The sequence below is a fragment of the Myotis nattereri genome (assembly GCF_964212035.1).
Source record: "Myotis nattereri genome assembly, chromosome: 15".
In the NCBI taxonomy this organism is placed as follows: domain Eukaryota; kingdom Metazoa; phylum Chordata; class Mammalia; order Chiroptera; family Vespertilionidae; genus Myotis; species Myotis nattereri.
Genome location: NC_138090.1, coordinates 46194720 through 46219949, shown reverse-complemented (window position 1 = coordinate 46219949; position 25230 = coordinate 46194720). Strand labels below are relative to the sequence as shown.

General features: G+C 47.7%; 1 protein-coding gene and 1 pseudogene across 2 annotated transcripts in view; both read left to right on the top strand.

Moving 5' to 3' along the window:
* Positions 1-25230, top strand: part of LOC308531249 (optic atrophy 3 protein-like) — a gene marked incomplete at its 3' end in the record, with an annotated part of 94639 nt that overhangs the window by 20467 nt on the left and 48942 nt on the right. The window lies entirely within an intron of this gene.
* Positions 13144-14361, top strand: LOC308531358 (optic atrophy 3 protein-like; annotated as a pseudogene). The gene is made up of 2 exons: positions 13144-13298; positions 13949-14361. The product of its transcript is annotated as an optic atrophy 3 protein-like (transcript).

The following is a 25230-nucleotide window of genomic DNA, read 5'->3' as shown; positions in this document are numbered from 1 at the left end:
GCGCCCTCAGCCGCCAGCCGGCTCCACATGCACCTCTGCACCTTAGTATTTTACTTCCGCACTGCACCTCCTCTGAGTCTCGGTATGCTTTTCTCTTTCCTTCTAGTTGTAGAATTTCCACTCAGCCAGCCTTCCTGTGGTTCTGGGTGATGTCTGTTCGGTCTTTTAGTTGTATTTTTGAAGTGGTTGTGCGAGGCAGCAATCTCCGGTGTTTACCTATGCCGCCATCTTGGTTTCTCTTCTTTTTTTTATATAAGCATTGAAATACAACTTTTCCTCTAGACAGTGCTTTAGATGTTTCTCATAAAACCTGAATGTTGTCTCTTCATTGTCATTCAGTTCTGTATATTTTCTGGTCTCACTTGTGGTCTCTTCTTTGAGCCATGGTGTGTTGTCTCATTTCCAATATTGGGCCGTTTTTACATTCTTCATTGTTATTGATTTTTAATTTAATTCTATTGTCAGTGATAATGCATATGGGGGGAAAATTCAGTTGGTATGAAAGCAAATATGGTGAAGAGTACATATGTTTCTCACTCCTGCCTGCCTATCTGTCTTTCTTCTTTTCTTTATTCCTTAAGAAATATTTACTAAATGTCTGCTGCTTGCCAGGCACTGGGGATACACTGTGTTTTTTGGTTATTTGTTTTTTTCAGAGAGTGGAAGGGAAGGGGGGGAGAGAGAGAAACATCTATGTGAGAAAGACACATAGATTGGTTGCCTCCTGCACACCCCCCCACTGGGCCTGGTTTGATCCTGCAACCAGGTATATCCCTTGACCTGGAATCAAACTTGAGCCCCTTCGGTGTGCCGGCCTACCCTCTAACAGTTGAGCACACCGGCTAGGGCACTGGTCAGCAAACCACGGCTCGCAAGCCACATGCGGCTCTTTGGCCCCTTGAGCGTGGCTCTTCCACAAAATACCACGTGCGGGTGCGCACATACAGTGTGATTGAAACTTCGTGGCCTGTGGGCAGAAGTCTGTTTTCGGCCTGGGCGAGTCTATTTTGAAGAAGTGGCGTTAGAAGAAGTGGGGGGTGTCGGTCGGTCGGCTAACGGGAGACGCAGCGCGGGGGAGGTACATTGTTTTGAGGTATGGTAGCTGAGGTCGACCCCTTCCAACTCTCCCATCCACACTCGTCTATCTGAAGCAAGTATACAAGTCAAGTGTGGATGGGAGAATTGGAAGGGGTCGACCTCAGCGAACGGACCTCAATCAGATTGAGGACGTTTTTAGCAAAGGCCAGCTTAGGAGTACCCAATTAAGTTAATAACAATGTACCTACCTATATAGTTTAAGTTAAACAAATTTGGCTCCCAAAAGAAATTTCAATCGTTGTACTGTTGATATTTGGCTCTGTTGACTAATGAGTTTGCTGACCACTGGGCTAGGGCATGGGGATACAACTGTTTAAAAAGAGACCTAAGTTGGTTTCCCATATGAAGTTGAGGTTTTCCTGATGGGAGACAGATAATAAACAAGTCAAGAAAGCAAAATATATTTTGTGTTAGGTAGTAATAAGTACTGAAGAAAAATGAAGCAAGGAGGAAGGATAGATGTAATAGGAAGGCACATGCATTAGGTTTAGGAAGGCCTCTCTGAGGAGATAAATGTTTGATTAGAGACTTGTGTAAGGTGAGGAAGTGTGGATATTTGAGGAAAGCGTTTTAGGCATAAGATACAGTGAGTGCAAAGGCCCCGAGGCTAGAAAATGCCCACTGGGTTCCAGGAATGGTGAGGAGGCCTAGCCTCTGTGGGTGGCTAGGGCAGGGGGTGAGTGGTAACGTAGGTCAGCTGTCAGAGGGGGAGCTACCAAAGTCACCCCCTCTCCCCCCAGCCACCTTCCAGAAGTGTTCTGTGTATAATCAAGCATATCCTACGCATGTGTATGGGTAATCACATATATAGTTTACTGTTCACTCTGTTTTGTGCCCAGTTTTTCCCGCTTAGCAGTATACCTTGAAAATCCGTCTGTAGCACACATTCAGAGCTCCCACATTCTTTCTTTCTTTGGGTTTTTTTTTTTGTGTGTGTGTTTTTTGTTGTTGTTAATCCTCACCCGAGGATATTTTCCCATTGATTTTCAGAGAGAGTGGAAGGGAAAGGGAGAGATACACAGAGAGAAACACATCAATTGGTTGCCTCCTACACGCACCCTGACCAGGGCCAGGGATCAGGCCTGCAACCGAGGTACTTGCCCTTGACCGGAATCGAACCTGGGACCCTTCAGTCTTCGGCTCTATCTACTGAGCCACACCGGCCAGGGCAAGAGCTCCCACGTTCTTTTTCATAGCAGTCCGCACAGTGTGGAGAGCCCAGGCCCCTGTTGGTGGACATTTAGGTTACTTCTGGGTTATATTCTCCCAGAGAATGCTGCCATCGGTATTCCAGTCTACGTGGCACTTGGCAGGCAGCCTTAATGCTGAGGTACATGTGCCCCACATCCACCCCCCCACACACACACCTGCACGATCTCCAGCTTCACTGGACTTGCCTGAGGAATCTGTTGGGTCTTTGCTTGGCTCTACTCCCAGGAAAAGAAATTATGGGAGAAGTGTGGGGGGAAAAGACAAACCTGTCCCTCTTTCTGGTCGTACGATGATGCTCCGGGTGTAAAAGTCTCCGGGCTCACAGAGGAACACTTGAAATATTGACCGCAGGAAGGCTTCCCCCAGCCCCCTTATTAAGGCATGCACCTCAGCCAGGACGTTACTTTTTATGTTTAATATTATGCATCATATTGTGTAATATATGCTGCTCTGATCAGTGATGTACTAATAGTATCTGTAATTGTAATGCAGCCTAAAAACATTTTTAGCTAAGGTCACAAGAAATGAAAATTTTGACTTTCACTCATAGACACATTTTTTTGTGTTTCAGAAAAATATAATAGGACATTTGAGCATTAAATATGTTCTGTTAGTATAAAATTTTGTAGAGAGAGTAAAATATAGTTTGAACTTCAAGGAGAACAAGGAATGATGCAAACACTGTTACAAAAGAGCTGGTTGATGTATCATTTTTTAACACCTCAAGCGCCCAGTCAGTCACTGGTGACTGACACTATACTTTCTGTCCAGAAGACAAAACAGGCTGGGCTCTTAACATGTTAAAAAATATATTTTTATTGATTTCAGAGAGGAAGAGAGAGAGAGAAACATCAGTGATGAGAGAGAATCATTGATCGGCTGCCTCCTGCACGCTCCACACTGGGGATTGAGTCTGCAACCGCACATGTGCTCTTGACTGGAATCGAATCCAGGACCCTTCAGTCCACAGGCTGATGCTCGCTTTATCCACTGAGCCAAACTAGGTAGGGTTAAAACCTTTTTTAAAAAAAATATATTTTATTGATTTTTTACAGAGAGGAAGGGAGAGGAATGGAGAGTTAGAAACATCGGTGAGAGAGAAACATCGATCAGCTGCCTCCTGCACATTCACCACCAGGGATGGGCCCTCAACCAAGGTACATGCCCTTGACCAGAATCGAACCCGGGACCCTTGAGTCTGCAGGCCAACGCTCCATCCACTGAGCCAAACTGGTCAGGGCAAGGGCTAAAAACTTTAAAAAAAAAATAATTTAGTCAAATGTATTCATCTTTTCTTTTATGACTTTTAGGTTTTGTGTCATCTTTAGAAAGACTGTTTCTAGATTATAAGTGATTTATCTTATGTTTTCTTATAGTAATTTTACAGTTTTACATTTGTATGTGTGTTGAATCTTTGATGCATCTGGAATTTATTTTGGGTGTTAGGTGTGAGGTAGGGATCTGTCTTTCTTTCTTTCTCATGTCTACAAAAGAACATCCAAACCTATAGAAAAAATTTATAACAGTTTATTTGAGCCAAACTGTAGATGCCTGGAAGCAAGATCTTAACAAATTGAGAAGATGCTCCAAAAAATGGCAGTTTTGCAGTTCATGTTGTGAAGTTAGAATCAAGGGAGAAAATGTAAGGCAGGTTACATGACATCCATTTGTGGTAGGTCGAGGAAGATGGAGAAAGCAAAGCGATTGGATACAAAACAAAATGGAGAGATCCATACTTCCTTCACGTTGGCGGGGACAGGATAGTTAACATTTAACACGTGTAGTAACTGGAGATGGGATGTGGGCAACCAGGTAACAAAGAGGTGTTCAGTCCATGTGCTCTTGACAGGGAAAGAAAGTTACTCTGACCTTTCAAAGGTGGTATCTGATGCATAAGAACAACAGGCTCATTAAGGTAAAGACTGACCTTAGTGTGCTAAAGAAGCTAGGGTGGGGGCTTGTGCCAGAGGATGGGAGCGGGGAGGTCAATGGGGAAAAAAGGAGACATATGTACTACTATTTGTAATACTTTAAACAATAAAATAAAATTAAAAAAAAATAGAAGCTAGAGGCCTGGGACATGACTGCCCACCGTGACCTGCCCAGCTAGGAATTTATGATCAGACCATCCTGGTCACTGAACCTGTCAGGCCTGCCATGTATGTAGCCCCTTTTATGTTCACAGTTTGTAACTTTTTAAAAGCTGCATTTCCAAACAAATGCCAATATGCAATTCCACCTCACCCCACCCTCCCTTTTTGAATGTTCCATGAATGTAGCTAACAGTATACATTGTGCTAGTCCTCACTGCTTCCACTGACCATGCCGGACTGCAGAGAATGACCTCTCAGCACATAAAAACCTTCCGTACTCTTTATTTCAGCTGCTGCCAGAATTACTGTAATTTAGGAGACTGTAGATCAGTGGTTGTCAACCTTCCTAATGCCGCGACCCTTTAATACAGTTCCTCATGTTGTGCTGACCCCAATTTCATTGTTACAAATTGAACATAATTAAAGCATAGTGATTAATCACACAAAAAATATAATTATAGATGTGTTTCCCGATGGTCCTAGGCGACCCCTGTGAAAGGGTCGTTCGACCGCCAAAGGGGTGGCGACCCACAGGTTGAGAACCGCTGCTGTAGATAGTCTTGCAGGGCCCCTCCTGGCTTTTTTCATTGTTATTATAAACCAGCGGTTCTCAACCTGTGGGTCGCGACCCCTTTGGCGGTCGAACGACCCTTTCACAGGGGTCGCCTAAAACCATCCTGCATATCAGATATTTACATTACGATTCATAACAGTAGCAACATGACAGTTATGAAGTTGCAATGAAAATAATTTTATGGTTGGGTCACAACATGAGGAACTGTATTTAAAGGGCCAGAAGGTTGAGAACCACTGTTAAGCGATGCTGATGCTGCAGGATTAACGGCGGTGAGCAGCCTTTCACACCCGTGGGGTAAATCTGGCATCCGTTTCCCCAAGCAGGATTACGGCCCGGAGGCAGCAGCAGTGTTTGGGAGGGCCCCCCTTCCTCACAGCCTCGCCACCTGAAGGCGAGTTCTGTTTTTATCTTCTTTCTTTGGACTAAGATTAGATTTACAGGAGTGTTGGAAAAACAGTGCAGAAGGTTCCTGCATACCTTTCACTCAGCTTCCCCTGCGATAGCATCTTAAATAGTTCAGTGCAAACCCAGGAAATGCACATGCATGCAGAGCTACTAGTGCAACTCCAGACCTCATTCAGAGGTTTCCCGCCAATGGCTTTTTCTGTCCCAGGGTCCTGTGGCTCAGCTATTGTCATATAGCTTTCGTCCCCTTCAGTCGGTGACAGTTTCTCAGTCTTTCTTCGTCTTTCGTGACCTTGACCCCCTGAAGAGTCCTGGTTAATTATTGTATAGACCAGTGATGGCGAACCTATGACACGCGTGTCAGAGGTGACACGTGAACTCATTTTTTTGGATGATTTTTCTTTGTTAAATGGCATTTAAATATATAAAATAAATATCAAAAATATAAGTCTTTGTTTTACTATGGTTGCAAATATCAAGGAATTTCTATATGTGACACAGCACCAGAGTTAAGTTAGGGTTTTTCAAAATGCTGGCACGCCGAGCTCAAAAGGTTCGCCATCACTGGTCTAGACTGTCCTCCGATTTGGGTTGTCTGATGTTCTCTCTTGATTGGAGAGAGGTTCTCCCTTTTTGACAGGAATACCACAGAAATGATGTTGTGCCCATCAGGGGCTCATGACTTCAGTATGTGTTATCTCAGATCATGCGACCTTGGTCACATATTTAGCATGATGTGTGCTAGGTTTGCCCACTGTTTTTCTCTTTGTAGTTAATACTCAGGTTGTGGGTTTAATCCCTGGTTGGGGCATATACAGAAGGCAACCAATCAATGTTCTCTCTCTCTCTCTCTCTCTCTCTCTCTCTCTCTCTCTTTCTCTCTCTCTCTCTCTTTCTCAAATCAATGAGCATGTCTTTGGGTGAGGTTTTTTTTTTTCAAGAAAGAAGGAATTTTCCCCTCAACATTTTATTAGGAACATCAAACATACAGCAACATTGAAAGAATTTTACATTGAAACACAGCCAAACACCCACACGAAGATACTCCCGCTAATATTTTACCGTATTTGCTTGATGACACTTGCATCCATTGGTCCACCCCTCTGCCCATCCATCCTTCTCTCTCACTCTTTATGCATTTCAGGAGGCACTTAATACAAAGGCTGAGGCGGGCACAGTCACTGGGAGGGCTGGGTAAAGCAGCTCTTGGCTGGGTCTGGGACCAACACCACAGAACCAAAACTACAGTTTGGGGCCCTGTCTCACTCCTCATTGGCTGACTAGCTCACATCCGGGGTCTGTGTGGCAGGGCAGTCAGGGAAGTAGCCTTCAGAGCAGTGGTTCCCAACCTTGTTTGGCCGTGCCCCACCTAAGCGTCTCTAAAATCCTGATGCCCCCGTGACATAGAATTCTTATTATTCAAAAAGTGAGCTCCTTGCCGAAACCGGTTTGGCTCAGTGAGTAGAGCGTCGGCTTGCGGACTGAAAGGTCCCAGGTTCGATTCCGGTCAAGGGCATGTACCTGGGTTGCGGGCACATCCCCAATAGAAGATGTGTGGGAGGCAGCTGATCGATGTTTCTCTCTCATCGATGTTTCTAACTCTCTATCCCTCTCCCTTCCTCTCTGTAAAAAAATCAATAAAATATATTAAAAAAAAAAAAGTGAGCTCCTATTCACGTGGAGGAAGCCTAAAAGGATATTAACTTCGTCTAAACAAGCTTCCAAAGAACACGGCATCCACGAAAGAGAAAAATAAAAGAACAAAAGGACAGTTGAAGAGCTGAGGAAGAAATCACTAAGAAATTGTAAATAATAATAATATGAAGTGATATGAAAAAATAGCAAATAAAGTTTCAAAACATATAATAGAGAACTGAAATGCATAAATATGTCATAATATATATTTATATACTGTATAGGAGATCCCTAGAACCATAAGAAATGCAAAAAATTCACTGTTAATAGCTCATTTTCAAATTGGCCCCCCTAAATCAAATTGCCCCCCTGTGGGGCATGTGCCCCACGTGGGGAACCACTGCTTTAGAGTGTCGCAGCCTCATGATGCGGGAAGGCCCAGTCACAGGGACGGTCATGTGCACGACCTGGGAATGTTCTGGCAGGTGGCTTTCCCACTTCTCACCCTCTCCTCACCGGGGAGAGCGTCCTCGAGTGCCCAGCTTCCCCTCTTGGGACTGTTGCCTCTCAGGTGCTGGGAAGATGCCCCAGGGAGAGGCCTGCAGCTCAGGAGAATTGCTAGGAAGGGGAAGGGACAGAGAGAAGTTCTTGCACCACTTTGGGGTGAACTGAGCAATCTGGGGCCTTCAGCTCAGCCTGTTCACTTGTTAACAGCAAGAAATCTCCCCTGACCCAAGGAGCACTTGGGAAAGGGATTCCAGAACTGCAGGCCCATCTTCCCTGGCCATTGGGCCATCATCCTTTCCCCCAGCCAGCGCTGGAAGCCTCTCCAATTCAGTCTGTTTTGGAGCCTACGGCCCAGAAATACGAGGTGACTTCCTAACATCACACGGTGGGAACCTGTGGCCCATAGCTTAGACTCTTGTTGAAAGCTTAGGAGGAAAGGGCCGGTGCTGGGGGAGTCAGGTGGGGAAGCGTGCCTTCCTGGAGCCTAGAGGTCCTTCCTGTTGTTGTAGGTCCTGCAGTCCTCGTATTCCGACTTGCTGTTGTCCTTGGGAATGACCCGGAACTCCTTCATGTAGGTCGAGCAGCACCTCTGGGAGCCCCGGTGGAAGGGGGAGTGGAGCCCACAGCAGCTCCACTTGCTGTCCTTTGGGTCCAGGACCACGTTGCCACAGCGCCTCCAACCCTCCGCTAGGGCCTTGCCTGGGAACCAGAAACAGCTCAGCCTGGGCCTGGGCAGGGCTGGGAGATGGGTCCTCCCTCCTCATTCCAGTTCAGCTCCTACCTCCCTTCTGGGGACTGCCCTTTATCTCCTGTGATGCTTATCACTCCACCTAACGCCTACTCCTTCCTCTTCCTTCCTGCGTGACTTAGTCTGTCGGGTTTATTTAAAATATACAATCAGATAAGTTTCAATAGACATGGCCACCCAACCATCCTCGTGATCTAGAGAACAAACATATCCATTAGCCCCAAAGTATCTTCATGCTCCTTGAAATCCCAGGCAACTTCTGGATCCCCAGGCAACCACTGGTCTGCTAGATGTCTGCATTTTCTAGAATTTTTATAAATGGAATTATACAGTATGTACTTAACTTTTTTTTTCTTTAAAGAAATGCTGGCCCTAGCCAGTTTGGCTCAGTGGATAGAGCGTTGGCCTGCGGACTGAAGGGTCCCGGGTTCGATTCCGGACAAGGGCACATGCCCAGGTTGCAGGCTTAATCCCCAGTGTGGGGCATGTAGGAGGCACTTGATCAGTGATTCTCTCATCATTGATGTTTCTATCTCTCTCTCCCTCTTTCTTCTTCTCTGAAATCAATAAAAGTATTTTTAAAAAAGAATGAAAGAAATGCTGGTCGTAACACACCAAATTGATTTTGCCACTTAAGATCATAGACCTGAAGTTTAAAAACTCCCACTTGGAAAGCTGTGTTACTGCCAACCCACCTCTCATATTTGCCTCCCTCGGAAGATCCTCATACCCATTCTCACCTCTGGGTTCTTGGCTCCAGGAGGGCGAGGTAGGCACAGGCATTCCATTAGAGAATGGCCACAATAGGAGGCAGAAGGCTTCAAGGGAGAGAAGAGAGTGAGGGCTGGGTGCAGGGGACCCTGGGTGAGGGGCTGGGTGCAGAGGGGACTGGGTGAGGGGCCCTGGGAGCAGTACCTGAGTAGGTGAGGAACCAGGTCCTCCAAGCGGAGCAGGCTCTTGGTCCCATTGGCTCTCCTGGCTGTTTGGGGACATTTGCCACATTATTATAATATTTCTAATATATATTTTTAAAAATTGATTTCAGAGAGGAAGGGAGAGGGAGAGATAGAAATATCAAATGACGAGAGAAAATCATTAATCAGCTGCCTCCTGCATGCCCCCTACTGGGGATCGAGCCCGAAACCCGGGTGTGTGCCCTTGATCAGATTTGAACCCGGGACCCTACAGTCTGCAGGCTGACGATTTATCCCCTGAGCCAAACCAGCTAGGGCTGCCACCTTATTTCTAAGTAAGGCATGTATACTCCTAGTTCTTAAAGACACCCCCCCCTTTTTTATTACCTGTTGACTTCCTAATATGGAAGATAAAAATTTCATGCTTTTACTCTCCTCCCATATAAAAACAACAACACCCCCTCTCAGTAATTAAACAATCCTGTTACCAGTTATGCCATATTGAGCACCCTTTCACCATCCTGGGCTGCATGAGTAATGGGTATGTAATTAGTATGTAGTATGTATGTTGATTTCTAACAAAGATACCACAGCTCAGTGAGGAAAGGATGGTCATTTGTATAAATGATGCAGTTGCATATGCATATGCAACAGGCCCCACTCCCTTGCTACCTGAGGACATTAGCAACGTCTGAAGACATTTTGGTTGTCAAAACATGGGAGGTGCTTCTGGCAGGGAGCAAAATTGTCCCTGAGAACCCTAGCATATGCAAATGTAAAAAGTCATGGAGCTTCATGAAAATTATATTTTGTTAAAAAGATAAAAAAGAATGAATTTAGTGAGTTCACTGGATAGAAAAGCATTTACATAATGATTTGTATTTCTACATATCATTAACTCCATTGTATTTCTATATATCAGCCCCAACCAAATTGAAAATGGAATGTAAAATACTATAAATAATCATGTCAAAAATATCAGGACCCAGGACTAAATATAATCGAAGAAGTACACGACATGCAGAGAAAATTAGAGAATGAATGTAGAGAGATGCTGCGTTTGTGGCTTCAAAGACATTATTGGGAAGATGACAGTGTCCTGAAAATACTCTGTAGACTCAATGGATTCCAACCCAAATCTAGGACAATGGCTTTCAACCTTTCAACGGTGTTCTGATTACTCAGTCACACACACACACACACACACACACACACACACTCCCAAGAACAAAAGTTTTATGAAACACTACTTACCCTTACTACTTCAGATTGGCTTCCATATTTTCTGTTGTATCTCCATCATGTTTTTAATGGAACTAAATAGATCTGTGCAACTAAATTGATTTCATTACCCGCTTACAAGACAAAATCTGCAGTTTTAAGCTCCTGTGGAAACACTGAGTGTCCTGGGGAACCGATCCCCCATCACACAGGTCTCCCTAAGGCCGACTCGTCACTGGTGGGCGAGCTTCTTTTTCAGGAAGTCCATTTTCAATCACAGTCACAATGTCGGAATCTCCAGAGCTCTCAGTCTCTCCAGCCTCCACCTGGCTCAGGGAGCCTCCAGGAAACAGCCAGGCAGCCTGCCTGGCAAAGCCAGTGCAGGGCCCCCATTCCAAGTAGCCACCATCAGCCCCTAACCCCCCACCCCTGTTCTGCCCCTCCCCTCCGCCCCACCCCACCCATAGACTAGGCACCCCACAGCAAGCAGAAGTGGTGGTTTTATAGATAAACAGGTGACGTCACCATAAAAGGAAGTTGAGAGAGCCGCCACTTCTTATGGCAAGCCACAAACTGTTACCAAGTGGAAAATGACGAACAGCCAGCAAAAAACCCCAAACCCGTTTGAGAAATACCATGTGAGTGGAAACCAAGAATTCTAGAAAATCATTGTCCAGCCGAGAGCAAACTGACATAGGTATGTGCCCTGACTGGGAATCGAACCTTCCCCTCCTGGTTCATAGGTTGATGCTCAACCACTATGTGCTCTTTTTTTTGTTAAACAGTGAGAGCCAAATAACTTCCTGGAATAGAAAGGTAAGAGCTGAAATGAGCACCCACTAATGGAAAACCAGTGTTTGTCTCTATCCCATCTCCATTTGATGTCAATCAAAACCCACCATTGGCCTTTAATTTTTAAAAATGCAAATTCTGCACACATACATCAGTTACCTGATGTATAATAAAAGAATGGGGAAGGGGGAAGTGAAAGAAGAGAGAAAGCTACTGTGGTAGCCTGGGTGTGGTGGAGGCACATTGCGGTGCGGAGTAGCAGGTTCCCGTCTCAGTGAGTAGACACTCCCTCTGCTGCTGGACTGTTCCAGACACGTGTTTAGCTGTGCAGCTGTGTCTGTTGCATTGATTGGCTGCCCGTCAAATCGAAATCTGATCCACCTCATTGGCAAACCTGCTAGTCACAATAGACTTCCATGCGTTTACTAAGAGGTGTATTGCCTCTTAGTCTTAAAGCGCATCGCAAACCATCCTGCCCCCTGCCCCTCAGATTAATATGATCATTATTCTCACTCTGGGCTCCTTCTGGGGCTTTCCCTTGGCCTTGGTGAACACCCGAGTCTCCTCAGCCGCGGCTTCACAAAAGAGGTGCCAGGTCCACTGAGCACCCACCGACCACAAGCAGCCCCCCGAGCGGCAGAAGGTGGCAGCCACCGTGGCAGAGCGCTACCCTGCCCCTTAAAACAATCGACAGATTACTCTCTAGTGCATTTTCAAGTTGACACTAAACTCTCTGAAAGTTCAAGTAGTTGCAAAGGATATAACTTGTGATGTGAACATTGACATATTCCAGCAGAGTGGCGCGTCCTTCCTTTGACACATCTAATGCCATCCACCTGCGCTGGTGATTTGGCGCTAGCCAGTGCCCCGTTTCAAAAAGAACAAACTCTTCTTTTACTGTCAGGAATTTTACATTCTTCCTCTTTGTCCTTGACCTTAACTTGGAGCTCCCTCTGGACAGAATTCTGCCTCATGAATTAGGTATTATCAACCAAAATATATACAGAAACTAAATTTTTAATTTTATTTATTTATTTACTTATTTATTTATTTTAAATATATATTTTATTGATTTTTTTACAGAGAGGAAGGGAGAGAGATAGAGAGTCAGAAACATCGATCAGCCGCCTCCTGCACATCCCCCACTGGGGATGTGCCCGCAACCCAGGTACATGCCCTTGATCGAACCTGGGACCCCTCAGTCCGCAGGCCGACGCTCTATCCACTGAGCCAAACCGGTTTCGGCTTTAATTTTATTTAGTTTCCTGTGACTATAAGGTTCCAAATGTTAAAATATTTTCTTCTGGATTGAATTACTTTTAAATTTTTGCTAGTGCACAAATAATATAAAACATTTCATGTTTCATGTATTTTCATAAGTATTAAACATTGAAAGTAAAATATGTTGGCCCTGGCCGGTGTTGTTCAATGGTTGGAGCTCCAGCTGAGCACCGAAGGGTCCTGGGTTCCCTTCCAGTCAAGCTGCCCCCCCCATCCTATTTCCTCCCCCTTGGGGAGTGCGGGAGGCAGCTATTAGCAACCAGTCTATTTCTCTCTCTTCCCCTCCTTCCCTCCCTTCCATTCTCTCTGAAAAGCAGTGGAAGAAATATCCACAGGTGAGGATTAACAACAAAAAAAGTAAAATATGCCAGACCGGTTTGGCTCAGTGGATAGAGCATTGGCCTTTGGACTGAAGGGTCCCAGGTTCGATTCCGGTCAAGGGCATGTACCTTGGTTGCAGGCACGTCCCCAGTGGGGGGCGTGCAGGAGGCAGCTGATCGATCTCTCTCATCGATGTTTCTGGCTCTCTATCACTCTCCCTTCTTCTCTGTAAAAAATCAATAAAATATTTTAAAAAAAAAAAAAAAAAGTAAAATATGTTGGAAATGAATCTCCAAATAAGCTAGACAGGGCACCCGCATTAATTCCACGTGCTCTTGGATGAAGATGCATTATTACAGGGGTGAGTCAGGGTTCGCATCAATCCTGCCTTGGCTTTTAAGGCTCAGAAGGGCTGGAAGTTTTCCTCACAGAAGCGGCCAGGCAAGGCAGTTTCTGTGCCAGCAGCACCAGTCAACTCTTAAGCCCCTTCCAAGGTGTGTTTCTACACCCGCCATGGAGAGCCCGCAACTGTCAGCTCCCGCTTCGGGCTGTGGGGCTGTTCGGGAGCCACCAGCCCTGTTACCCGCTTTTCACAGGTTCAAGGCTTAACCGCATCTCACATTTCAGCTGCCCTTTCCTTGGATCCAGTGGGTCACCCTCTGCCTCAGCCCTGACACTGCATTCTGGGAAGATTTGAAAAGAAAGGGGGTCGCCCTTTCTCCTGGGAAGCAGATGGGATGACAGTGCCAGGGGAGGAGGACGGGCTGGCCCGGATGGCTTGGGGGTGGGGGTGGGGGGGAGCAGAGGGAGCTAAGCGCCTGCCAATGGAGCCTTCACAGCTTCCGGGGACTTGGTGCTCTGGGAGCTTCTGGTGACCCTTCAGGGGCACAGCCCTCTCCTGGGCAGGGTTTCTCTTTCCTGGCTGCTTGCCAGAATCTTCTGGGCGATTTAAAAAGATGCCCACGGGGTTACCCCAGGCCAGGTGACTCGGCCTTCTCTGGGCGAGGCCGGTTCGGGTTTGTTTCAAGCGCCCCCTGGCGATTCTGTTTGCTGTGTCTCCATCGCTCCCACCTGGACACAGGCGTGCTGGGCGGGGCTGGCGGGGGCTCGCAGAGCACGGGCTGACCCCTCTCTTCCCCTGCAGTGTACCACTGGGTGGAGATGCGGACCAAGATGCGCATTATGGGCTTCCGGGGCACAGCCATCAAGCCGCTGAACGAGGAGGCGGCCGCCGAGCTGGGCGCCGAGCTCCTGGGCGAGGCCACCATCTTCATCGTGGGCGGCGCCTGCATGGTGCTGGAGTACTCGCGCCACCAGGCGCAGCAGCGCCGCAAGGAGGAGGAGCAGCGCGCCGCCTGGATCGAGATGCAGGACGAGGTGGGCCGCCTGGCGCTGGCGCTGCAGGCGCTGCAGGCGCAGGTGCAGGCACAGGAGGCGCCGAGAGCCCTGGAGGAGCTGCAGGCGCAGATGCAAGAGGTGCGCGCTGAACTCTACACCCGGGACGCGGAGGCGCGGTCCAAGTCCACGCCCAAGGCAGCGCCCACGTCCGAGAAATAGGCTGCTGAAACCTGAACTTGGGTGTGGCCATGTGCGCCCTAATGTGCTGGCCCAGCGGAAGCCACTGAGATTTTGATGAACTTGGCTGTTGGTCACCCCCTGCTGACCAGCGGTAGTACCCTGCACTGGGACTGTGAAGCGTTCCAACATAGCCCCTTCCTTACCTCATTGGTACAGCCCGCAGTGCTCACCTCTCCACCCCATCCCAAACCTCACCGGCCTTCTAGGTCCCAGCCAGCAGGACGACATGCTCACTCTTCTGGCAGAAGGAAAACATGGAACCTGGACCTCAGCTGAATCAGCCTGTCAAGCTCCCCATTTGCCTGGTCAGTGCTACCTTCCCTGGGACACTCGGCCATTACACTGAACACCCCCTTCTTTTGATCAGTTGGTACAGACCGTTGTAAGGAATGCAGTGTCTTTCCCTGGACTTCTGTCCCCCTTATCTTAAGAGGGGGGAAAAGGATCCTGGCTTGCAATCGATCCACCGAATATCTTTTCCTTAACCTGATCTGTGAGACCTTCTCCTGAGTCCTCAAGTGGAATACTCCAACAGAGCCCCCTCCTCCTTCAGTCTGTGGCACCACCCACTGGAATGGCTGGTCTTCTCAGGCAGTGCCCTCCCAACCCCCTTGATGTGGTGGACTTTGATTTTGCCCAGGGCTAATCAACTTGCCTTTCAGCCTCAGCTTCCTGTTACCTGTCGTCAGAGTCCCTGGGGCTTTCCTGGCTGTCCTTTCCTACCTTCCCCAGGGGCCTCTCTCAGGCAACCCTGGCCATGGATTAGATGATCACATCCCCCATGTTTCCTTTAAATGCTGATCTGTGGGCTCCTGCCCCCTCCCCTGGGGCTCCGGACTGGTCCAGCAGTCCCTCTTCATGCACTGGTACCTCCTGCCTCCGTAGCCCCAAGTGCCACCTCCATCTCCCTGGTGTGGGCCCCTAGTTGGTCTTACCTTCTTTAGTCGTTTCCTAGGGCTGCCTAACAAATTACCACAAACTTGGTGGCTTAGGACAACCAGAATTTATTCTCTCCCAGTCCTAGAGGCCGCAGATCCAAAGTCAGCTGTCGGCACTGCCTCCGAAGGCTTGAGTGGGGGATCCTTGTCTCGTCCAGCTTCTGGTGTCTCCAGGCTCCTTGGCTTGCGGCTGCATTCTCTCCAGTCTCCGCCTCCATCCTCACGTGGCCTTCTCTTCTGTCTCTTATAAAGACACCTGGCCATTGGACTTAGGGCCACCCTAACTCTAGGAAAGGCCCTTTTCCCAAATAAGCTCACATTCACAAGTTCCATCACCTCGCTCCACCTCCCCACCCCAAGAGTGTGCTGGGACTCCTGCCGACCCCATGGGACATTTGACCTTTGGGACATTTGACCTTTCCCACATGCGAGAGGAACAGTCCAAGGAGAGCTCCTATTTTTCAGACTGTAGGTGTTTCCTAATTAAAGGACTGTTTGAGAACCATTATATGGATCTCCAAAATGGGTACAAAGCTCATTAAAATTAGGAGAGAAGCTGAGAGATCTGATGGGGCTGAGTCTAGAGCAGGGGTGGGCAAACTTTTTGACTCGAGGGCCACAATGGGTTCTTAAACTGGACCGGAGGGCCAGAAGATGGAGTGTTTGTGTGAACTAATATAAATTCAAAGTAAACATCATTACATAAAAGGGTACGATCTGATTTTTTTTTTTTTTTTTTTAGTTTTATTCATTTCAAACGGGCCGGATCTGGCCCGTGGGCAAACTACGGCCCGCGGGCCGTAGTTTGCCCACGGCTGGTCTAGAGTCATCCTATGAACTGTCCCAGATGGGGAAACTGAGGCTCGGGAAGCCAAGGGACTTGCCCAGGGCTATGAAGCCCATGAGGGATGGGAGCCAGTGGCACTGGGAGGGAAACGGGAGCCCAGGTCACCCTGGGTGCAGGGTGCTTGAGGGAACAGGTGGGGGGCCAGAAGGGAGATGAGGGGGAGGCCGATCACTGGGGGAGGGGTGGGAATCTCCACAGAGGTCCCAGAGCGGTGCTAAGAGTGGGTGGCCCTCCATCCCCAATCACAGCCACCCAAGACGTTGGCATTCAGTGAATGGGCGGAGTCATAGACCAGGAAATGGGTGGGGCACGTTTTCTTCCACTTCCCCCAGGTGGTTAAAAACACCTGGCCACAAGACCTGGTAGAAACCCAGTAAACTGGGTTAGTGAAACATCAATTCTTTTTTTTTTTTTTTAATATATTTTATTGATTTTTCACAGAGAGGAAGGGAAAGAGATAGAAAGTTAGAAACATCGATGAGAGAGAAACATCAATCAGCTGCCTCCTGCACATCTCCCACTGGGGATGTGCCCGCAACCCAGGTACATGCCCTTGACCGGAATCGAACCTGGGACCTTTCAGTCCGCAGGCCGACGCTCTATCCACTGAGCCAAACCGGTTTCGGCTACATCAATTCTTTATAGAAGAAAGGGAGAGGCTGGTGTAGAGGGCGCAGAGATGGGTCATGGGTGGGGTGTTTCTACAGTAGGAGTGACCCGAGTGGGTTAAATGATGAGGGGAAGAAGGCAAGAGATACCAGTGCATGGAAGGGTGGTGGACCGAGGAGCCAGGTGGGCAGGCTCAGTGCCTGGTTTCCATGGTTACCCCTGAGAGGATTCACTCTGGCCCCGTCACATCTCTGGAGGACGGGTTGCTGGATGCCAGGGATCTTGACTGCAAACCCCTCTCCATCATGTTAGTAAACAGCAGTCAGGTGGAACCCATTCAGCTCTGGGTGGGTGTCAGGCACTGTTCTAAGTGCTTTACGTAATCCCAGCGACATTTTCTTCATTCATGAAGAAGCTGAGGCACAGAGAGGGAAAGTCACCTGCCCAAGGTCACACAGGCAGGAAAGAGGAGGAGGTGGGAGCCTAAGCCCCTGGCCCCGAGGTAGCGCTGTGCTCACGTGTGAGACTGAAAACAGCCCCTGCCCTGGCCAATTTGGCTCAGTGGATAGAGCGTCAGCCTGTGGACTGAAAGGTCCCGGGTTCGATTGCAGTCAAGGGCACACGCCTGGGTTGTGGGCTGGATCCCCAATAGGGGGTGGGCAAGAAGCAGCCAATCACGATTCTCATCATTGATGTTTCTATCTCTCCCTGTCCCTTCCTCTCTGAAATCAATAAAATATGTTTAAGAAAAAGAAAACAGCCCCTGTGTGTGTTGACGTGGCCAGACCTGTGGGATGCAACAGCTTCACCCACCGGGTGGGGGTGGGATCAGGGTGTGTGCAGGTGGGAAGAGCGCCCTCTCAAAATACACGAGGCCGGAGGATGGATGGTTCATCGCTCCAACTTACTACAGAAATTTTGTATGCATTTGCGACTTGGGGAGAGAGGGGTTAGAATAAATTTGTAATTCAAGTTGGTTGTGTTCAAATTGCTGCTTTTTTCCCGTATTTGAAAAATCCCTGTTAACCTTAGCAAAACTGTCCTTCATTTATTCTTTCATTTAAGACACTGTCACCCAGGTGCCCATTATGCGTCCTGCCTGTTCTGTGCCATGTGGGTCCCAGCGGTGACTGGGACAGCCTCCCCCTCCCTCACAGGACTCACAGTCCAGTGGGGAGACAGACGTACATACAGACTCCTCCCCCCCCCCCCCCCAAGTGTTACCTGCCCTGTCTCTGGTTACTTGGCAATCAGGCTGGATCCAGATTCCTCCCTCCAGAGGTACTCGGCGCTTTAGGGAGGAAAGAACAGAAACTCATGCACACTGGCTCACAAAAGCCTCAGAACGTGCCGGAGCCTCTGTCTCTCCCAGCTCCCGGCAGGCCCTGTCCATCCCATGTTGGTTTTTTTGTCCAGCGGAGAGGGCCACCCCAGGAGCAAATGGACTTCAGGAGGCCCCTGCCATCCCTGTACGAGCCACTGTGACGCTGAGTGGCTAGGCCGGGCCCCTCAGCCCCAAGGACAGAGAGGAGAAATCTACCCTCACATTAAACAAATGTTTACTGAGCACCTACCACGCCCCATTCCAGCCGCTGAGAATTAATGGAGAACAAGACAAAGTCCCCGCCGTTGACACGTGGAATGGCAGGCTCGGTCTCTCATTGCATGGTTCTCCTCTCATGAAGCTTGAAGAATAAATTCGCGGACTAAAAGATTTTAAGCAAAAATGTGGAAGTTCATGGCGAGGGCATACAAACTCCCCCTGGGGAGACTCCCCAAATGGAGAAAACCTGCTCTCTCTACAATGGGAGAACCTAGTCCCTTTCATCTCTTTGTGTACCAGTTTATAAATGCTGGGAGCTTCTTCTTCCGTTCATTCCACTTTCTAATTGGACCCTTCCTTATTTTATGTCCCCCGAGCTTTCCTAATTGGTCACGTTCCCCCTTTCCCTGCATGGGCTCAGTTTCAAAGTTTCAAAGCTCAGCGGGCACCCCCCTCTCCTTCTTCCTTATCTTGTAACATTCTTGTAAACAATCGGGGCCTTGGGGCTGTCTCTGCCCATCACGTATGCATTCCTCTCCTGTGGACCCCCTTCCCCTAACCTGCCTCTCCCGATTCTCAAATCCTTTCACCATTATGGGCTGACATCTGGTGCGGGGAAAGGGACAGTAAAGAAGTCAAGAACTAACCCAGTGTCAGAGTTCAGGAGTAATGGGGATGGCCAATTCAGATGAGGGGGTCTTGGAGGAAGCCACATTTGAGATGAGCCCAAAGGCAGCTGCCTGAGAGTCAGAAAGGGCTATTAGTATGGACGGAGGCCCTGAGGCAGGTGTGGGATTGGCCTGTTCCTGGAACAGCAGGAGGTTCTGTTACCGGGATAGAGCAGGGGTTAGTGGACCAAGGCCCTGAGGCCAAATCCAGTGTCCACAGCCACGCTCATTCGTTTATATATTTTTCAATGGCAGAGTTGAGTATTTGCTCTAGATATCATATGGCCTGAAAGACAAAAATATTTACTATCTAGCCCTTTACATAAAGAGTTTACCGACCCCTGGAAAAGAGGAAGTAAGGGGAGAGGGGGATGAGTGAGGGGGTCAGAGCACAAAAGCCAGCCCCCTTGGCACAACTGGAGGTCATGCCAGCTCTAGGTGCCCCATCAGATAGACTGTTGGGACTGCATTCACCTCAGCTCTCCCTGCCCAGTCCTGCCTCCTTCAGCCCCACCCACAGGAGCTGTCCCCAGAGGCTCCAAGGTACACCCACTGCACACACTCCATCTCCATTTCCAGGAACCAGTTATATAATCCACACATATGCACAGTTTTTTAAAAAATATATTTTATTGATTTTTTTTTTAACGGGAAGGGCGAGAGATAGAGAGTTAGAAACATCAATGAGAGAGAAACATCCATCAGCTGCCTCCTGCACACCCCCCACTGGGGATGTGTCTGCAACCAAGGTACATGCCCTTGACCAGAATCGAACCTGGGACCCTTCAGTCCGCAGGCCGACGCTCCATCCACTGAGCCAAACCGGCCAGGGCCATATGTGCAATTTTTATATAATTCACAGTTTTCACTCAATATGCATTTCCAACACTGCATAATTAGTGCATTATGTGACATCTTATATAATAAAGAGGTAATATGCAAATTGGCCATCATGCCCTCACACAAGATGGCTGCCTCCATGTGGGCACAAGATGGCCAGCAGAGGAGGGCAGCTGTGGGTGACCAGGCCTGCAGGGGAGGGCAGTTAGGAGCGACCGGGCCTGCAGGGGAGGGCAGTTGGGGGCAACCAGGCCAGCAGGGGAGGGAAATTGGGGGCAACCAGTCCTACAGGAGAAAATAATTAGGGGCGACCAGGCCGGCAGGGGAGGGCAGTTGGAGGTGACCAGGTCAGCAGGGGAGGGCAGTTGGGGGGGACCAGGCCAGCAGGGGAGCAGTTAGTTTTTGATCAAGCTGGCAGGGGAGTGGTTAGGGGGTGATCCGGCAGGCAGTCAGGCGAGTGGTTGGGAACCAGCAGTCCCAGATTCTGAGAGGGATGTGCAGCTGCTGGTTTAGTCCTGATCCCACAGGGGGCCTAAACCAGCAGTCAGACATTCCCCGAGGGGTCCTAGATTGGAGAGGGTGCAGGTTTGGACTGAGGGACACCACCCCCCAACCCCAGTGCATGAATTTCATGCACCGGGCCTCTAGTAGTATATAATGGACTATAAAAATATATTTTGTGTAATATGTAACATCACATTGTACATTATATGTTGTATGTGTTTATATATATCATTAGAATAGAAGTTTCACTAAATCCCTTAATATGTGCAGTCTATTTCCTATTTTTATTACATTTCGTTTCATAAAGAAAAACTACAGATAGACCTAGCCGGTTTGGATCAGTGAATAGAGTGTCGGCCTGTGGACTGAAGGGTTCCGGGTTCAATTCTGGTAAAGTACATATGCCCGGGTTGTGGGCTCAATGCCCAGTAGGAGGCGTGCAGGAGGCAGCCAATCAATGATTCCCTCTCATCATTGATGTTTCTATCTCTCTCTCCCTCTCCCTTCCTCTCTGAAATCAATAAAAATATATTAAAAAACAATACAGTGAAGTGTGTAAACTGCACTGGATGTGGCTCAGTGATTCCTCACAAAGGGGTAAAACACGTGTAACCAGCACCCAGGTGGAGACGGAGGGCATTCCAGGGCCCAGAAGCTGCCGCCTGCTTTTTCCCAGACGGCACCCTTCCCACGTAAACCACTATTCTGAAATCTATCTGTAGATAACATTTGCCTGGTCCTGGACTTATTATCAACAGACTCGTATGGAATGTGGTTTTGTTTTGTTTTGTTTGAATCCTCACCCAAGGATATGTTTTGTTTCCAGGGATCAAGCCTGCAATCAAGGTATGTGCCCTTGACTGGAATCGAATCCAGGACCCTTCAGTGTGGGGGCCAATTCTCTATCCACTGAGCCAAACTGGCTAGGGCTTTAAATTGATTTTTAGAGAGACAAGAAGAGGGAGAGAGAGAAAAGGGGGAGGGAGGGAGAGAGAAACATCAATTGGTTGCTTCCTGTACTCACCCTGACTGGGGATTGAACCTGTATGGGACGACACTCCAATCAACTGAGCCGGGGATGGAATGGTCTTTTTTATTTGCGTGGGGGGGGGGGGCATGGCTTCTTTTGCTCAGTATAATATCTGAGAGATCCATCTGTGTTCTGTGTAGCAATCAAGTATTCTTTTTTGTTGCTGTGTAGTATTCCACTGCTGACCACACACACTGTTTTACCGGCTGAATGATCTGCACGCAGGTGGTCCCCAGGCTTGGCTGTTATGAACAAAGCTGCTAGGACCATCCTGGCAGAAGGCTGTGGTGGGTGTTGCATTTGTTGTCGTTTTTCCACTTTACCAAGCTCTTCCCTGTGGATTATCTATCTCACTGTCCTCTCAGCAGTCTTGTAAAATAGGTACAATTATTTTCTCTGTTTTACAAAAACAGGAAAGAGGCCAGGAGGAGACAGAAACCTGAAGGGTATACCTATTGCTATTGTATAGGAGGACAGGAAAGCAAAGGGAGGGGAAAAAGAAAAGCAGCCGAATAGCAAATAGTGGGTTGACCACCTTTGGTTTCACGCGATCCACTTTGCCAGCATAGCGTTCAAATTGATTACAAAGGGGAAAAGCAGTCACTTTAAGAAATCATGGGGAGTGGTTGCTGTGCATAGGAATCAGGACTTCTGCTTCGCCCTGCCAACACGGACAAGGGTAGGCTACTTCATCATCACTGCAGCGATGACCTTACCTCGCTGCCCAGCCAGTCTCCACAGGCATTGTGGGTATCAGCATGCGCTGCACTTGTTTCCCTGAGAATAGGCGTGAGTCATAGGACAATAAGGTGTTATCTTAGGAGAAACTGCCCATGCCTTTTGAAGTGAGTTCGATGACATTCTCCTCCTCCTCCCTCCCTCCCCTCCCCTCCCCTCCCAAGCACCAAGCATGCAAGTCCCGGTAGCTCCCTGTCCTGACAACGCTCCATATGGACAGTCAACTTATTTTCTTCTCTTTCTTTGGAATTTTGACCATTCTGGTAAGTAGGCAGTGGTATCTCGTTGTGTTTTTGTCTTTCTCCGATGAACAGTGATGTCGAGCATCTTTGTATGTGCTTATTGGCTATTCTTATTGTTTTGTTTGGCAAAGATACTAATTATATCTGTTCAAGTCTCTTATCCATTGTATTAGTTTCCTGTGGCTGCTGTTGACAAATTACCCCAGCCGTGGTGGCTAAGACAATACGCATGTATTCACTTGCAGTTCCGGGCTGCAAACCAAGATGTGGCACTGTTGGCCTCCCTCCAGAGGTTCAGGGGGGGATTTTCCTTGTCTCACAGATTCTGATGGCTCCACACATTCCTGGGCTTGTGACTGCATCGCTGTAATCTCTGTCTCCATCTTCACATACCTTCTCCTCTGTGTATCTGTGTCTTCTCTTCAGTCTCTTTTAAGGACACCTGAATAATGCAGGCTGATCTCATCGTTAAAAATTTTTTTTAAAAAATTTACTTCGCGCCAAAACCAGTTTGGCTCAGTGGATAGAGCATCGGCCTGCGGACTGAAAGGTCCCGGTTTCGATTCCGGTCAAGGGCATGTACCTGGGTTGCGGGCACATCCCCAGTGGGAGATGTGCAGGAGGCAGCTGATCGATGTTTCTCTCTCATCAATGTTTCTAACTTTCTAGCTCTCTCCCTTCCTCTCTGTAAAAAATCAATAAAATATATTTAAAAAAAAATTTACTTCAGACAGGAAGGAAGAAGAAGACAAAGAGAAACATCAATGATGAGAGAGAATCATTGACCGGCTGCCTCCGGCACGCCCCACACTGGGGATTGAGCCCACAACTTGGCCACATGTCCTGACTGGGAATTGAACGGTGACCTCCTGATTCATAGATCGTTGCTCAACCACCGAGCCACACCAGCTGGACTCATCTTTTCTTTTTAATTGAGAGAGAGAAACACAAATTTAATTTATTCACTCATTAGTTGATTCTTGGATATGCCCTGACCAGGGGTCGAACGCACAACCTTGGCATACGGGGACGACGGTCTAATCAACTGAGCTACCCAGCCAGGGCCTGGATGGGCTTATCTTTAGTTCCTTAAATTGAAGACATCTGCAAAGACCCTCTTGCCAAATTAGGCAACACGTGTTCCAGGGATTAGGGTGTGGAATTCTTTCTCCAGCGCCATCTTTCCACCTGATACAGTGATCAGCTCCCCCGCCTCCCTGCAGTGAGGACACCGTGGGTGGCATTTAGGGCCCAGCTGGATGGAGAATCCAGGAAAAGCTCCCCATTTCAAAATCCTTAAGTTCATCACATCTGCAAAGTCCTTTTGCCGTGTCAAGTAAGATTGGCCAGTTTGGGGGTTGCAATGTGGACATATGTGGGGACCATCATTTAATGCACCACATCCACTTTCTTTTTTTTCTTTTTTTTGAGTTTTCAGAGGGCCTTTATTAAATCTTTATTGTTCAGATTATTACAGTTGTTCCTCTTTTTCCCCACTATAGCTCCCCTCCACCCAGTTCCCATACCCCACCTTCTGCCCTTACCCCTCCCCTACTGACCTCATCCATAGGTGTATGATTTTTGTCCAGTTTCTTCCCGCACCCCCACATCCCTTTTCCCCCAAGAATTGTCAGTCCACTCCCTTTCTATGCCCCTGATTCTATTATATTCACCAGTTTATTCTGTTCATCAGATTTTTTCCCCTTTATTGATTAAGATACTACAGATGTGTTCTTATCCCCCCAATGTCCCCTCATCCCCCTAATCCTGCCCTCACCCTCACCCCCTGTTGTCCACATCCATCGCTTATGCTTATATGCATGCATACAAGTCCTTTGGTTGATCTCTCCCCCTCACCCCCACCCTCCCCTACCTTCCCTCTGAGTTTTGAGCATCTGATCGATGCTTCTCTGTCTCTACATCTGTTTTTGTTCATCAGTTTATGTTGTTCATTATAATCCACAAATGAGTGAGAGCATGTGATATTTATCTTTCTCTGCTTGACTTATTTCACTTAGCATAATGCTCTCCAGCTCCATCCATGCTGTTGCAAATGGTAGGAGTTCCTTCCTTTTTACAGCAGCCTAGTATTCCATTACGTAGATGTGCCAAAGTTTTTTAATCCATTCATCTGCTGATGGGCACTTAGGCTGTTTCCAAATCTTAGCTATTGTAAATTGTGCTGCTATGAACATAGGAGTGCATATATCCTTTCTGAAAAAATATGGAACGTTTCACAAATTTGTGTGTCATCCTTGCGCAGGGGCCATGCTAATCTTCTCTGTATCATTCCAATTTTAGTATATGTGCGGCTGAAGTGAGCACCAGATTTTTTATTCACTTGATTTTTAGATTCACGTGTTGATAGATATGTATTTGTTGTTCATAATTTTTATCTTTACCTTTTTCTTCTTCTTCCTCTTCTTAAAGAATACCTTTCAGCATTTCATATAATACTGGTTTGGTGGTGATGAACTCCTTTAGCTTTTTCTAATCTGTGAAGCTCTTTATCTGACCTTCAATTCTGAATGATAGCTTTGCTGGGTAATCTTGGTTGTAGGTTCTTGCTATTCATCACTTTGAATATTTCTTGCTACTCCCTTCTGGCCTGTATAGTTTCTGTTGAGAAATCAGCTGACAATCGTATGGGTATTCCCTTGTAGGTAACTGACTTTTTTTCTCTTGCTGCTTTTAAGATTCTCTCTTTGTCTTTTGCTCTTGGCATTTAATTATGAAGTAGCTTGGTGTGGTCCTCTTTGGATTCCTTTTGTTTGGGGTTCTCTGTGCTTCTTGGACTTATAAGTCTATTTCTTTTACCAGGTAGGGGAAGTTTTCTATCATTATTTCTTCAAATAGGTTTTCAATATCTTGTTCTCTCTCTTCTTCTGG